This window comes from Ammospiza caudacuta, chromosome 1 (genome assembly GCF_027887145.1).
Source record: "Ammospiza caudacuta isolate bAmmCau1 chromosome 1, bAmmCau1.pri, whole genome shotgun sequence".
Classification (NCBI taxonomy): domain Eukaryota; kingdom Metazoa; phylum Chordata; class Aves; order Passeriformes; family Passerellidae; genus Ammospiza; species Ammospiza caudacuta.
This window is the reverse complement of record NC_080593.1, coordinates 39,545,434-39,558,658: the sequence shown is the minus strand read 5'-3', so window position 1 is coordinate 39,558,658 and position 13,225 is coordinate 39,545,434. Positions and strand designations below refer to the sequence as shown.

General features: G+C 42.4%; 1 protein-coding gene across 1 annotated transcript in view; it reads right to left on the bottom strand.

The window, feature by feature from the left end:
- Window positions 1-13,225, bottom strand: part of RARB (retinoic acid receptor beta) — a 191,364-nt gene that overhangs the window by 159,497 nt on the left and 18,642 nt on the right. The gene's annotated exons all lie outside the window — the stretch shown is intronic.

The following is a 13,225-nucleotide window of genomic DNA, read 5'->3' as shown; positions in this document are numbered from 1 at the left end:
AGACTGATCACCAATCAATCAATGAGAGTGACCAAGTTCAACCCTTGACAAACTTTTCTTAGAGGGAGCCAACACCTAATCAGGATGACCAAAACCTTGGAAAACACAGAGGTATGGAAGACACTGTCAAGTTCAGGCAGTTGATGCTGTGCCAAAAGACCCATCAGAGCTGCTTCAGATCCTCAAGTGGAATTCCTTTATGTTCAGGCACTGACTTGTCTTGCCAAATATTTCTAATGCGATTTGCATACCTCAGAAAAGATCCTAAACTTTGCAAGTTAAGCCAAAGCACAAGCCCAGCCAAAGCCTCCACCTGCGCAAAATGTTTATTTTTAGCAGCTGCAGACTTAGGGGAGCCTGGCAATAAATTTGACCTGCAGCTGCTCATCATGCCAACGCTGTGTCAACAAATGGCAGGCTGGCAACGAACACATTAAACACAGCACTATCCCATTTATTCAGTGCATTCCTAATCAGAGAGGAGACAAATGGTGGTGCATGCAGGAGACCCAGATTTAGAGGAGGCTCCTGTTCATCCATTTAAAAAAGATCTGGCTTGAACTGCCTTATTTTCTTGCTGGCCAGTTCCATCCATGCCCATTCATGGATTGTTTATTTACTATTTTGCAAAGGAAGCAGGTGCTTAACAACAGATGTTTGAGCACAAATTTTTCATTGAACTTCATGGTGAGCAGGGGAAAATGAAACAAAACACTGCAAAAGTGTGGATACAACTCACATCCACAGACTTCTCTCCTTACCCCAGTCCTGATGGGAGGGAATTACCCTGGGCGCACTGGTGAGATGCTGCATCCAGGCAGCACGTGCAGCTGAACAGCTGTGCAACGCCTTCTGCTCCTGCCAGCAGAGCCAAAGAAGGAGGCAAGGACCAAGCATGCCAGGGAACTGAGGAGCCTACAGCATTCCTCTGTGCCTTCCTTGGTCATGCAATGGCCTGGAGAGGGACTGGGGAGGGCTCCGGTGCAGTGGGACAGGGCAGGAGGAGGGCACAGTGTTTCTCAGTGGGAATGTAGCAGTGACAAGCAAGGAAGGAAAAGACAGGGAGCAGGACAGTCTTTGTACTCAGGTCTGGGACAAAGGGGCGAGGGAAGAAAAGCCCATGGCTGTGATCCACTCTGTTTCTGTACAGCTGAGACACCCTGAACCAGAACCGGTTTTGCCTTTTCTCAGGCCAAAGGGAAACACAAATACATATGGAAACAAGACCTTGGGTCAGGCCTATCCCCTATGCAGGACCTTGCACTATCCACTGGCTCACCCTCACAGCTTTGCTGCCTCAGCCCAAGCCCCAGCAGGGTTTGGAAAGCACCATGGGCTGAGTCAGGCAGGGCAGCACTCCCAGCAGCTCCGCTCACAGAGAGGCTCAGGCACTGTCACCTCCTGTTCCCAGAGCAAGAGTGTGATGGAGAGGTGAAATATTTGATTTCAGGTAATGGAGAGGTTGTCAGCTGCTCTCTTTTTTTTTTTCCAACATCCTTGCCAGATTATTCACAGCTAAATTTAAATGGAGAACAGTTTCACAGGTGAAACAAATACCAGGCTGCATATCACATTGTTACCTTTGCTGCCTTGGCTAAGTGAGGTAGGTTTTTTAATTCTGCTGTGCTCAGTGATGATCAACGTGCAGCCCTGGCAGGGTTTGACTGGTGGGGAGGCACCACTGATGGCACCTCTGTCAGGCACAGCCTTGCCCAAATGCCAAGGGGACTCGTGGTCTGAGGGTTAAATGCCAGTTTTTCTCCCATCTGAGAAAAACTTCCCTGTATAGAAATCAGGAATGACACACAACCTTCACATAACCCAACCCCTCTGGGCACATACCTTCAACAGAGAGCTAAAAAAACCCCAATTTTAAAGCTCTTTATCTGATAGACAAGTTGTTATTATACTGAAAGAAGGGAAACCTCAGAGACAAAATCCTGAACAGTGCTGACTACCCACAAATCTCATTAAATGAATTTTAAAAAAAGGCCAAGACAACAATGAAACTCTTCACCTTTAATCCTGGATTTATACATGCGTTGTAATTAAATATAAATTGAATTTCAAAGCCATTTCAAATAAAAGGGCAGCTCAAGGGGCAGAGTGATAGAGAGATCTATATATAAACATCAGTTATATGAATACCTACTCTACTTAATGCCAACAAAACATAACAACCAACAGCTGAATACCCTGTTACTCAGCACTGGCCAGGTTTTAGTAAATTGGGTAAAGAAATGATACTTCAGAGGAAACATAAGAAAACAATGGCCTGGCAGGGGGGAAAAGCACATTCATACTACAACTGTTAACTCAAAAAAGAAATTTTGAGGAGCCATCCCTCTTTGAAATCCACTGTTGTGTTCTGTTTTCCAAATACCTGCTGAAGGTATTTTTGGCCCCCAGACCACAGGTCTGATTTTGGCCATCCACTGTTAGCCTATGAAATAACTGGTGTGTTTTATCATCCTTTTTTTGCAAGATGAGAGGAGGGGAAGGTGGCAAGAAGAGATGCCTCTGGCTGAACACAAGGGAGGATGCTTCCCCCAAGAAGCGAGGCAGGTCTCCAGACAGAGGCCATGCAAACCTCCCCCCAAGACTAGCCCAGCTCACTCCCAGCTTTTTCCAGTCTGGTCAGATCCAGACTGGAAAAATCTGGGAGTGGGCTGGGCTAATCTTGGAGCTGGCCCTCCTTCCAGCAGAGCACCTGACTGGAGCCCTCATGGGGTTCCATCCCACCTGAGATACAGGAGATGCCACATCCTCCATGGGGTTGGCAGCCTCAGAGCAGAGCTTGGAACACCCAGGTTTAGTTTCCAGCTCTGCCACAAATTCCACATGTTACCCTGGGCAGGGAAACCTAATCCCCATGCTTCCCTTCCCGTTAACTCGGCTCTTCCTATTTGTCCGTCTCCTCTGATTAAATGTTGAACTCTAAAAGCAGGGGCTCTGTGTTCATATGGTGATTCAAGCAGCTTGGCTTGATAGGATTTGGCACATTCACGTGCAGTGAAATAAATCAATCAATAGTCAGGAGAGTTGCATTGCAACATAGAGACATCTACTACAGGGTCTTAGGAAACCTTTAGTTTCTTGATTTGTTCCCAAGAATCTTAAGGATAATTTCGTTTAAGTATGTAATGAAAGATTAGGGCTAAATCTGTAATACACATGAAAATGAAATTATGCCATGCAATGAATAGTTATTGTCCTCCTCCTAGTAAAAGTTTATTACACACAAAATCATTCTGGAGGCATGAGTAGCTATTAAAATGCCTACACACCTAATTCTGGTTTCATGGTTGCACAATGCAGTAGCTTCATGCATCCTCCTGCAAGATCCCAAAACTAAATGGCAGTCATTTTCTGGGAAAAAAAAAGAAAGAAAAGGTGGGGGGTGGGATGCAAGACTGTATTTATGGTATTTATGCACTGAAACAACAGCTCCCCTTTGTTCAGTGGAGCTACTGTATAGCAAGAATAAAGAATACACAGCTGTCAGTGGCTCACCCACACCACACCTTCCCTGCCTGCCTGCTGCCAAACCCGACCTCTTGGGTCCTTCTAAGTAACCACCAGCATCATTTCAGTGCAAACCCTCTGCCACCCCATTGGCAGAGGACACCAGCGTGGCAGGAAACCTGCTGGAAATGACAGTGACAAATGTCCCAGCATGAACAGCAAAGCTATAGACTCTCTTAAACCGGCCGTTACAGCACCTATATTTTAATTTTAATGGCGAATCTTATGAAACAGACATGTTGGAAGAGCAATAAATAATAAGTTATTGTACCCAGTCTTTCATTTTTGAATAGTTAAGGAGATTAATGTACTCGTCTGCATTACTACTCTGAGCTATTCTGAAATGAAACCCCAGGCAGAGCAACTTCTCCATGGCCATGGATGTACCGTGGGCATGCTTTGCCACGTGCCTCCACAAGACATACTGCAGCATCTTGTTTGGATTGTCTTCTCTAAATAAAAGGTAGATCAATAAATAAATTTAATTAGCACATTAGAATGGCCATTATTTGCTCTGACACGTAATGAGAGGAATGAAACAACTTCAAAAGAGATTTGCTCAATTAACACAAGACTTTATAATGGCACTAGAATAAGATCTTATCACAGATCTAAATAGCCTGGATTGCAATTTCTCTCTGACACATACTAGCATGCTCCTGACAGTCATACTATCATTAGCGGGATCTGTCTGCACTTCCATGATATCCCTAATCCCCTGTTTTGAATATTTAATAACTACAGCAAATGGAAATCAGTGCACCATACTTCAGAGATAATTCCTGTAAGAAGGACGGAGGGCATGTATTGCTGCAGCCTATTTTTCTAGCTGTTCACACTCAAACTTCTCAGCATTTCCCCGTGGAAAAGTCAAAAAGACCTGGCTTTGTTGTGGATAGATCTGGTTCTGCCATGCAGGTATCCATAGCTGCAGACCCTGAAACACAATTCATCAACACAGAGCAAACACAACACTGGATTACTCGTGCCTACTTCTCCTTTGTGCCTACAGCTGAATCAGCAGCCCTGATTAGCCACGTGGTACATACAGGTACAGCATGGAGAACAACTCTAGAATTAAGGAAACTCAGCACAAAAAGGATTAATCTCTTCAGTATATTTTTGTTGTTGCTAAAATCTCTAATAGAATATTTGACAAGGAAAAATCACAAAAGTTGTTCTTCAAAGCAGTTACCTCCACTGGGTCTCAAACCAAATCACAAAATAATTTTTCAATGAAACCATGAACCAGTTTTACTTCAGGCAAAACCACTGAGATTTTCCTTAAAAGACAAGCAAAATTACGTACATATAACCAAAATGCTGCAAGCCTTTCTCATTAGGATACTAGCTGAAAAGCAGTCAATAAAGATTTCTCACATCTTCGATTTGTCTTGTCTCTTTTATTTTAAGAAAGAAAACCTTTCTTGCAAAAAGGAGGAAAAATCCCTCAAAATAGCATTTTCCCAGGCTTGCAAGGAAGTATAATTCTAAAACAGTTGTGTTAAAAAAAAATCTTTATGGCAACACCTATGACCTCGCCCATAGGCAAAGGCAGAAGTCTGCAAAGACAGCAATTCTGTGTAACACACAGGTTCTTCTTTTAATGTACAAATCAAATGCCTATTGCCAGTGCTTGCTAGGGATTGTGTTCAGCAAAAAAACCCAGGCCACTCTGCTAGCTGCCACTTTTCAACATCCATAGATATCTATGAAAAAATGGTGTAACTGTAAAAAAAAGCAACAGGCATCTTTCATCTTAACTTACTGTTAATTAAGCCACTCTTATAATTTATTTCTTGGTAATTGTACAAAGAACCTAAGCAACTGTGAACTCAGTTCAAAAGCGGGAAAAAAAAAACCTTTCTTTGAAGGTTTCTGTGAAATTCTACTGTATGTGCATGGAAAAAATAACCTTGTCAGTACAAAATGCCTTAAAGGAATCTCCCATCAAAACCCCAGCAAGGATGTAGACTCTTGACTGAAAAGAAGAGATCAGTGCAGTCTCTGGAGACAGTATCAAAGGCAGAGACGCTAAGCAACAGCAGATTTAGGCGATCTCTCACTTCCATCTCTTCACTCCAGGACACCAGCCACCTCAAGAGACTAGCTCACATCAAACAGAGAAAACGATCAGCTATAGGCTCGAAATTAAGCTTACACAGTTTCACAAAAGACCTGAGTGTTTCTGAGAGATAAATACACAGCTGAATTTTGAACAAGGAGCGTGCCGACCGCTGACAGCATCCTGCTCGCTCCACCGGCAGCTTTGATGGGAGCCATGGGCAGAGCTCCATGCATGCAGCACTGAGGATGCTCACTGGCACCAACACACTGCCGCTCACACAAACACCCCTGCCTTTTAATTCCCCAGGTACACATGCAAACCACACGGGATTGGCATCATTTATATAAAGAATGGCTAAAATACAAGTTCAAGAGACAATGCTCAGAAAGACCTGGATGGAAAACACGAAGAAGTTTGGGACAGCGAAGGAAGAGATGCCAAGAGATCACACAAATGCTAAAATAGGGAGCTGCAGTTTGTTCCAAACATGCATTATGCCATAACAGCAACTTGAAACTCATGGGGGATGCAGATTCTTGATGACATTAAAGAAAATCTCCTACTTCTAAAAGCCAGTCTATATGCCATCACTTGGCAGACGTTTAAACTGATAATATTTACAGTTACAAATTAGTGGTTTTAAACACTTACTCAAAATACCTCTAGTTTTAAGTCAAAATCTGTTCCGACACAACACAGAGGGATGGTGCTCCAGCAACTGAAAGTCTGTTGGTCTTTAGGTTTTTGCTTGTTTGTTTTTTTCTGTAGGACGAGCAGCCTTGTCCTAGATCTAGGTCACAACCAGCACTACATATTTTCTAAGATAAAAAAGCTAGCTTTCCTCTTCCATGCTTGCATGATGCAGACTGATATTAAACATTTGTCCTCTAAAATTTGAAATGCTATTTACATCAGGAAATCATTGAGGTTTTCATTTGTTTTGGCTTTCATTTGCAGTTTGCCTGTCTGAAAAATGATACAGGAAGTACCAAAACGTACTGTACTTGCACTCTACATAAAGATAAGGTCTATCAAAAATCTCTTCACTTGTGATGGATAACTTGTGCAGGAACAAATACATAAATAGCAATATTCTGAAACTGCCTTCTATTCACATATTCAAATCGTTGCAAATTAGACATGATGTTTATGATGTTTGGAACAGCACAGAATGAAAATGGCAACAGATCCCACCCCAATCTCACTGGGAAATTCTGTGCCAGCTGCCGGAGAACTGTCCTGTCTCATGGGGCAGTGCTTGGCAATGTCTCCTCCCACACAGGAGCACTAGCTTATCAGCTGGCAGGTGGAGCAATTATTAAATGGAGGGTGGAGCAAGAAGAGAAAAAGAAAGCAAAAAGAGGGGGGAAAAAAAGAAGGAGAAAGTCTATTCCTTCACAAGACTTTAAATCTCAAAATTGTTGGCAGACCCTCATGAAACTCCCAACTTCTCTCCTGGTGAGAAATCCCACACAAGCAGGAATGGCTTCCAAATACAATTTGAATGGCAATGTTTTTAAAATATAAGCTTCTCCACGCCTCAGTTACCCAGCTGTGACACGGACACAATTATATGCTTCGCCACACTGAAGTTTTCTGAAAATAAGAACATATGTATTTCAGGCAACCAGACAAGATATGTAGGATTGATTGTCCTACAAAGTTCTCAAAAAATTAGTATTATCGCAGAGAAAATTTTCAATTACATGCAATAAATACTCTCCAGCCATGACTCAGTGAGTTAATTCCTAATTATTCACTGTGCTTGGAAATATTTTTTTATCACTTCTTTGATTCCCAGCTTTTCAAATACGCCTCTTTTCTCAGTCATTTCCTCCAGGCAAAAATACTCCCCAGGTAAAGTGAAAACACAACATCAAATAGAAACCAAAATAGCGGGGAATGCTGGTATACAGAGTGGTTATTGTGCTCGCTGTAATAGCCTCATGCAAGAGCTGCACAAAAATCCTGTGATAATACAAATATAAAATCCTTGCACAGACAAAGATACACGCCGAGGCATGAAATAAAGGAATGCCTACTACTGAGTTACATCAAGGCTGAATTTTCCCCTGGAGTCCGTGATTGATTAATTCCTGTAACTTTGGTACCTGAAAGACAGGAGATTTTTCTTGGTAGTAAAGAGCCTTATAAGATATACTTAAACGGATTATGTTGATACCTTTCATGATGTAACCCTAATGATAATTTAATTGAAAAAGTGCTTTAAGCCATAATAGCAGAGAAGACAGGATTTCCTTTTTTCACTTTGACAATTATGGGCCAGTTCAGAACTGCTCTCAAAATAAGGAGGAAGACAAATTTCCAATCAACTTAAAAGAATGTGTCAAATTCTGCATCAGATTTCCTCAAGCCAAATAGAGAAATGTACTGGCATCAAAGCCCACAGATTATTCTCATGACTATTCCCAGATCTTTCGCTTTCCATCATGGAAATCACTCTATGTTTATCCATGTGCAAGCATGCTCATTACCATACCACCTTGTACATACCATTTTTGCTATCGGCTCCTCAGAGCAAAGAGCTCCCCAGTGATTGAGCAGTCAGTGGGCAAGGCTACCTGTTGTTCTCCTCCATACTATCTTAAATCTTATATCTTTGGGTGCTTCACATGCATTGTTTGAGATGCCATCAGGTTTATAAAACTGAGAGCACGAAGGCACTCGAGTGTTTGATCATTGTCATCACATGCATTGGTACCACCACTTCACAGAAAAACTGATAGTAGAGACAGAGTAAAATAAGTTTGTTTATTTTTATATCATCATTTTTCTTTCCATAGGTTACTGCTGATTTATATATTTCTTGTAGCCAGCCTGTAGGATACACATGAACCAGGACTCGTGCTACTTCATTCACAGGGATAGTGTAGTAGTTTAGGTCAGCATTTGTCCATGATCCCATCATGTCTCCCAGGCTAGGGGAGAGATGTTGCAGCCAACTGAAAAAGCTGATTTTCTGCCAGGATTTTAAGAGAGCAATCAGGATGAGCTAGGTATTTACAGATCAGCTAACCCGATATTGACTTCAGGCATAATAACATAAAATTATGTTATAAATGCAATCAGTAAAGAATTAAGGGTTGGTAGCATAACTAATGAAAATCAACGAAGTATTATGGAAAAGCAGTCTTGTTGCATAAGCTTGGTATCATTACACATATGGTTGGAAATATTGTTGGGGAAATAGCTCTTAAAACTACTGTCAAGCATTTGAATTAGTTTTACATGACATTCCAATTAAAAATTATCAGTGGACATAATCAATAGAGAAGAAAATAGATTAAAAAGCTGTCTGATCTGTCCTAAAAAGTAATTGTAGATGGGAAGCTATCAGCAATTACTGATATTTCTATGGCAATTTTACATGGATTTGGTCTCAATCCAATGGTGTCCAAATGCTGTCAGTAACTGGGGAATAAAGTGAGTAATAGTAACACTATCCCTGACAAAGGTTTTTGGAAGAACAGTACCAGGTAAGAGAACATCAGACCAGATCAGTTCCAGAGAGTGAAGCCCAGTAATTGATAGGGGAGACTCAGCCTCAAATAACCAGCCTCCCAGTATTTTCTTATTTCAAGTTCACATATGTACAACAAAAAATATAGTTTGCCCACAAATGGCATAGGATGCACTTGAAAAGCTGTGACTTAAAGGCATTTATCATCACCCTGGCTGGCCAGTTAAATATACAATTACCAGACAAACCTGTCACAGAGAAAACCATCTCTCACTTAAAGAAACTGGAGAAGGAAGTCGGTATTTGCAACTGTAAATGATGCTAATGAAGCATTTATGGCACACCAAAACTTCTGGCACCCACTTTTTTCCAATGGAGGTTGACAAGCTGAAAATTACTCAGAAAAGGGCAAACAAAAGGGCAAGTCCTCTGGGTACTTTGCCATATTCTAAAAACAAGAAGCAAAAAAGAAAACACAGAATACAACCAACCAAATGAACAAAAGAAAAAAAAATGCCTGAGACTCAAGTCCAGGTCTCAATTTGTCAAGGAGAAGGAGAAATTGGAAACACTTAGCATCATCTGTAGAAAGAATCCCAGACATGCACAGCAATAAAAACTTGAGTGGATGAACTCAGAATGAAGGAAAAGGAAACACAAATAGATGAACTGTACTTCTCACCCCTTCTCCTCTAATATCAGCCTTATTATCCAGCTACACTCCATGGCCCAGAACCTGAAAGAAAGAAGGAATAAAGAGGAGGAGGAGGAGGAGGAGGCAGCGGCACTGGCAAGTACAAAGCAACGCGCGCAGCTAACCAGGCATAAGTGCTGATGCTACAAACAGCAGGGCATTGACGGTGTCCCTCTGATAAGCAGGAAAGCTTTCTTTCCCAGCTATTCAGCAATCCTCTGCCTAAGGCATAAACATTCTCTTCAGCCATAGAATTCCATCCCTATCTATAATGAAGACAAGAACTATGTATGTGCGTGCACTGACTGGTGAGGAAGCTCAGAGCAGTTTCTACCCTCAGCTTGCTTTTCCAGAAAATTTATTTGTAGCATTGAGCAATCATTTCTGATGAAAACCTTGCAATTTATTTTGCCTTCCAAAGCAGTGACATCAGCACTCCCTAGGCAGGAAGAATCCAGAGATTCAGAAGAGTTATCACCTAGCCACACACAGAGTCAGGTTTTGGTCACCCAGTGGGCTTTTCACACCTAATTCAACCACTAGGACCCTGGCCACATTTCATGGCATTGCTCAAACTCATGTCCAATCACCTACTCAACCACCACAGTAATAGGGCGTCTCCTGTCATCTCACAAATTTTATGAGAAACAAAATACATAGCAAAAATAATACAAATATTATTCAGATAGCTCCAAAAGATATGCAAAAGGATAGATATTCTTTTCAGTCTATCTTCTAAACATTAATTGCTACCATTGACTCACTCAGATAACTGTTCAATTTTTCTTTGTGGTCCCTTGCAGGTGTTCTACTTCTGGTTTTGTGAGATGAGGGAAGAAAGGATTAGTTAAGCCCCAGAGAGTCAGAACTGGCATTACAAATCCATAATATGAATGGGCTGGCCCAGTTTCAGCTTTTCAAACAGATCTGCATTCCTAGAGACATCCTAAGGTCGTGAGCATTATACGAGTCCTTTTTGTTGTATACACCCAGAACGTTTTCATATGGCAGGAATTTAATACTTGCATTCACAGGCATTTTCATTCACTGGTGCTGCATGCATGCCTCCTATATTTTCTCACTTTTCATTGCTGCACATCCCCTTCGTGGATATGAAACACTCTTCCACAGATATGTAAAAACAAGTTATTTCATCTCTAACATACTGCTGATCTGCTTATCACCCACACTTCTGACAGGGAAATCATGGAGGCACAGAAATCAGCATAAAGACTAGCACATTAAGGGATGAAAGAGAAGCATTTAGAAAAACTTAACACAGGAAAAGGGGACAGAAAAAGACAAGGTTAGATCTAGACATGATGTGAACAGAATGAATACGCCCACAGGGCATAGAGGATGCAAACAGTAGGTGGTCTTTAAAGCTCTCGTCTCCATTCCCAATAAACTAGAGGTGGCAGCTGGAGAATGCAGAAAGCCTACGGATAACCTCACCACCATTACCTTCACTGTTAGCATGTCCCATCACCATACTCTGGAATTCAGCTTGCACATCTACTGGCCATTTACTACTGAACAACCTGTCCCACCTTCCTCCTCCCTGAGCTCACAGCTGTGAGATCCCAACCCCTCATGCCAGCCTCGGTGTTCATCTGACCTGGGCCATTGGTGCAGCAATTTAGGGATCTAAACTGGCAGAAAACATTTCACTTTTAATCTTCCTCACGTGTGGTAGCAGTTTGGTTTTCTGAACTGGCTGTCCAAGGCTGAGAGGGGCACCCAAGAAAAGGAGGCTGCAGCCACCATGGTGCAGGAGGCTGGAGCAGCAGCAGCAGTCCCAGCAGCCACCAGCCTGGCCACGAGCAGAGCCTCAGCACGAAACTGTGCCCTTGCTTAGCACAAGACCCCGTTTTCTGACAGTATCACATTCATTACCTTGCAGAGCACCTTCTGAATGAGGATACGCTACATTTTTGAGTGATCAGTCAAACCCAAACAATCAATTACACCTTTTGTCAAAACTGTTTACGCTTTCACACTGTGCTGGAGTCATTAAGAATGAACACTGAGCGGGACTGGTTATTTATCCTCCTCCTCTTGCCCTGAAAGGGAATTAATCTTAAACTTTCCATTTAATGATCTCAATACAGGCTCACTGTAAATGACAGCAGGCTGCACTGAGAAATATTTAAAAACAGAAGGGCCTCTGAATGACAGAGTTTAGCAACACACAACTGTTCCTCCACATGCACGCCAAGGGAAGCCAAACCTCTGTGGAAGGCGAGGTTAAAAATGTGCTGTGTGCCACTCCAGTGCTACAGAAAACATGCTGTAATTAGCAACCTCTAGAGATTTATTCAAGCTGAGAAAGATAAAAGTGAAAGGAGTGATTCAAAAGCAATTCTTAAAACTGCTGGCTGACTCACTTAACATTCTCTCAGCGTCTACACAGAAAATGCAATTCTTCTGTCAAAGAAAAGTAATTAATGAACCTGCCCTACCCATCCATTGCCCCTCCATGGCCACCAGCATGCTCCAGCCCGCACAGAGAGGTGGGAGACAGCGCTGCAGCCTCACATGGGTGTCAGTCACACACAGCACCCTCACCTCAACAATGCTGAGCACAGCATCTCAGACTTATTGCTAAATGTGGTCCAGGCTGGGACACATCCCTTGGCTTCGCCTGGCTGTGCTCCTCAGCAAACTCCTCCCTCTCACTGCCCTGTACCACCACAACTTTTCCATATCCACCAAAACCAGCAATACATGTTGTCAGAGCAGAATAAACCGGAATGTTTCAAATTCTGGTCTGGGTGATTTTCACCGATATGCAGGGAGGACATGAGGCTTCATTGCATGGCGATCTCCTCCCCGCCGCCATATTTAGCAGACAATCTGCGGTGCTTGTCTGGGTGGGGTGTTTATCTTATTCCCTTCCCCTCCAGAGGAAAGAGAGAGTCTGCTTTTACATACTTTAAGAATTTTTTAATCCAATTAGAAAATCAATTTAATTTTTATCATTATTTTCCCATCATTCTCACTGCTCCCCTCCACAGATCGCTTTCCACCCAAGCAAAGCTGACAGTTCCCCACAGCAGCAAGCCACATTGACGGCCATCATCTCATTCATATGCACACTCAGAGCACCATAAATCTGCTCAAATATCATTCCTCCCCCGGGGCAATGTTTTTTTTCCCCAGAATATCTACATTGCTAGCTGCAGAAATTTCTTCTTCTAATTAACTTACAGGTTCCAAATATCACCAGCTGGAACCACAGCGCAAAGCCTGGGCACTGAACACAGGGGAAGCCAGCTGAAGGATGCGGGTCTTTGCTATCCTTTCTTTGCTTTGGTGCTTTTCTGGGGGGGGGTTTTGTCTTCCTTTCCATTTAAGAGCCAGCAAGTTGAGAACTACTGAACCCTTTATCGACAGATGAATGGACAACGAATAAGCCATGAACTGAACGAATTGAAGGTACCCACAGAACCCTTAA